The sequence below is a fragment of the Gossypium arboreum genome, chromosome 13 (genome assembly GCF_025698485.1).
Source record: "Gossypium arboreum isolate Shixiya-1 chromosome 13, ASM2569848v2, whole genome shotgun sequence".
NCBI classification, from domain to species: domain Eukaryota; kingdom Viridiplantae; phylum Streptophyta; class Magnoliopsida; order Malvales; family Malvaceae; genus Gossypium; species Gossypium arboreum.
This window is the reverse complement of record NC_069082.1, coordinates 98666385-98669837: the sequence shown is the minus strand read 5'-3', so window position 1 is coordinate 98669837 and position 3453 is coordinate 98666385. Positions and strand designations below refer to the sequence as shown.

The following is a 3453-nucleotide window of genomic DNA, read 5'->3' as shown; positions in this document are numbered from 1 at the left end:
CGTAGTAAACACGAGTTTATCTATACATGCCATTATATAATTTGTGATAGTGTGATGTCTCCGGATCATTTTAAATGTGTTCTTCATATAGTAATGTCATCCAACCAAGCTAGAGCTGAATCCGAAGAAGCTGGTTGTAATGCTTCAACTTCAGTTCAAAGAGTTGCATCTACATCTGGTAGTGAAGGACCCATATCTGAGGCTCGAAGTGAGGAGGCAAAACAAGCCTTCTTTTAATTGATGAATGAATGGTTTACTAAATATTTAAGAACAAACCCCATTGTACAACGACATCCTCCATCTGCTTCCCAATAGGTTCCTGAAGTACAATAGGGTGTTGAACCCGCTAGAATAGGTTGCCTCTAGTAGATAAAATTCGTAAACATGGGGTAGAAGAATTTAGAGCTATTATAGATGATGATTCGGAAAGGGCTGAATTTTGGTTGGCAAATACTATCCAGGTTTTTGATGAATTATCTTGTACACCTACTGAATGTCTGAAATGCGTAGTATCTCTACTGAAAGATACAACTTATCATTGGCGGAATACCATAACTTCAGTTGTACCAAGAGAGAACATTACATGGGAATTCTTGTAGGCTGAATTCAGGAACAAATATGTTAGTTAGAGATTTATGGATCAGAAAAAGAAAGAATTTTTAGAATTCAAGTAGGGAGACATGACTGTATCTGAGTATAAATGAGAATTTGTTTGGTTGAGCAAATATGCTAGAAAATGGGTTCTAACCGAGACTGAGATGTGTAAATGCTTCGAAGAGGGTTTAAATGAAGGTATCAAGTTATTGATCAAAATTTTCAAAATAAGGGAATTTGTGGTGTTAGTCGGTCGACCACACAAAGTTGAGGAATTGAGTAAAGAAAAGAAACAAGCTGAAAGAGAGACTTGGGTTTCTGGAAAATGGATTATGAGTGAGTCAAAATCATCTATCTCTAAGAAAATAAAGAAGTATTATAATCGTGTTACTACCTCTACGGGATATTCTGGAAAAGAGCGAGGCTCTCAACGCTCTAACCTGAGGTCTTCATCTCTATTTGTAACTAGTGTGGTGATAAACTGTAAATTATACATATTTTTACCCCACATTTTATGGTTGATTTCTCATTAGAATTGGTGAATTCGATGCTCCTAATGCTTTAATTTCATGTTTTATACTTAGGAGAGCATAGGAGAGTGAAAGGAACGAGAAACAGGCCAAAAACAGAGAAAATGGGACAAAGTACGAAATCAACATGGCCTGGACCTCCTCATACGGGCAGACCACGTGGCCGTGTCAATTTGGCAGGCTCGAACATGGCCTGAAGTAATCGAATATGGGCGTGTGCCACGGGCATGTCCCTACCGTGCCCAAGTTGAGTCCAATTCGGAAAAGGCTAATTTTGAGGGTTTTTAGGCATTCCAAAGCCTATGAATACACCCTAGAGGAGGAAGAAAAAGGAGGCGGAGAAGGGGGAGTAAGGAATTACTCCAAGAAAGCCGATTGATCCATCTCAGAAGTCGAATTCATCATCAAGACTGAAGATCTCTCCTCAATTTCCCATTAGGAGTTTTGTGTTTTCTTTATGTTTTGTATTCTTTATTCTTCTGAGATGTTTTCTTATTTATTTATGAACTAAAACCCCTAAATACCTAAGGGGAATGAAACCTAAGACGAATCTTGTTATTATTTTTTGAATCGTATGATAAATATTTAACTTGTTCTTAATTATGTGCTCTTAATTCTTGTTTTGATATCCCAGGATATTGATTCAAGACATGCTCTTATTTAGAGGATGAATAGACCCTGCCTAAGAGTACATTTGTCATGATTAAGCGGAGTTGATTGCGCGCCTAGACATAAGGTGACAAGATTTTGCCAGATTAGGGTGAAACCTAATAAGGGGATCTATAGATCGAGTTAATGCAACCCTAGAGTGTTAATTAGAGAAAAGTCTCAGTTATTCAATCTAGGTATTAGACGTTATTAGTCTTGAATAGGGATAATAACATAACTTAGGGATCTCTACGGAACAAGTTGAATGAATAAATTGTCCGATTCAGAGCCAGAATAACAAGTAAAGTCTAGGTGGATTTTTCCTTAGGTATTTTCTTAAGTCAATCAATTTTTCCCAAAAGCAATTCCCCAATTCTTTTCTCTCTGCGTTCTTAGTTTAGATAATTAGTTAATTAAAACAAAACCTCTTTATTCTTTGGCTAGATAATAAAAAGACAGTAATTATTAGTACTTTTAGTTCCTTTGGGTTTGACAATCCGGTCTTGCTAAAACTATACTACTGTTCGATAAGTACACTTGCCTACATCACGATAATAATTAGTTCAAGAATGAGTAATTATAAATATTTAAAACCCATCACGAAAAAACGCAATCAAGTTTTTGGGGGCAATCAAGTTTTTGGCGCCGTTACCGAGGAACCAAGATATTTGGAACGCTCAATTTTTATTACTTTAGCCATTTATTTTTCTTGCAATTTAATTTAATTTAATTATTATTATTATTTATTAACCTACTCTTTCTTTCTCTTGGTAGGTTGTTATAATTTATGACTAGAAAAAACTCGTCGGGACCATTACTTTTTGACGATGAAATCGATCATACAGTTCATAGAAACGATAGAGAAATAAGGCACAGCTTAAGATACACGGAGAACGAGCAAGAAGATGATACTCAACCCCCAACCGAAGAGATGGCTGAAAACCAAAGAAATCAGCTACCTCCTGCAATTGCGGTTAATCAAAATCCTGCTCCACGCACTATGTATGATTATGCTAAACCTTCTTTAACAGGAACTGAATCTAGCATAGTTAGACCTGCTGTAGCTGCAAATACTTTTGAATTAAAACCTAACACTATTCAAATGATATAAAAATTTGTTCAGTTTGATGGTTTACAAGATGAGGATCCCAACGCTCATTTAGCCAACTTCTTAGAACTATGCGATACATTTAAAATTAATGGCGTTTCTGATGATGCCATGCGTCTTCGGTTGTTTCCCTTTTCATTGAGGAACAAAGCTAAATAGTGGTTGAACTCGTTACCACGAGGGTCAATTACTACTTGGGAACAAATGCCCGAAAAAGTTTTACTAAAATATTTTCTGCTGGCTAAAATGGCTAAATTACGTAATGATATCTCTTCTTTTGTGCAGATGGATTTAGAAACACTTTACGATGCATGGAAGAGATACAAGGACCTTCTGAGAAGGTGCCCTCACCATGGGTTACTGCTTTGGCTCCAAGTACAAACATTTCACAATGGTCTGAATCATTCGACTCAGTAAATGGTTAACGCAGCAGCGAGCAGAACCATCAACAATAAAACACCGGAAGACGCCTATGAGTTTATAGAGGAGATGTCACTGAATAACTGTCAGTAGCAAGTCATGAGGACAAAGCCAACTAAAACAGTCAGCGTTTATAACATCGATTTGGTCACC

General features: G+C 36.8%; 1 non-coding gene across 1 annotated transcript; it reads right to left on the bottom strand.

The window, feature by feature from the left end:
* Positions 1-3132: 3132 nt before the first annotated feature.
* LOC128287731 (small nucleolar RNA R71) lies at positions 3133-3239 on the bottom strand. Its single transcript, XR_008278431.1, has one exon. It is a non-coding gene; the product is annotated as a small nucleolar RNA R71 (small nucleolar RNA).
* Positions 3240-3453: the final 214 nt, after the last annotated feature.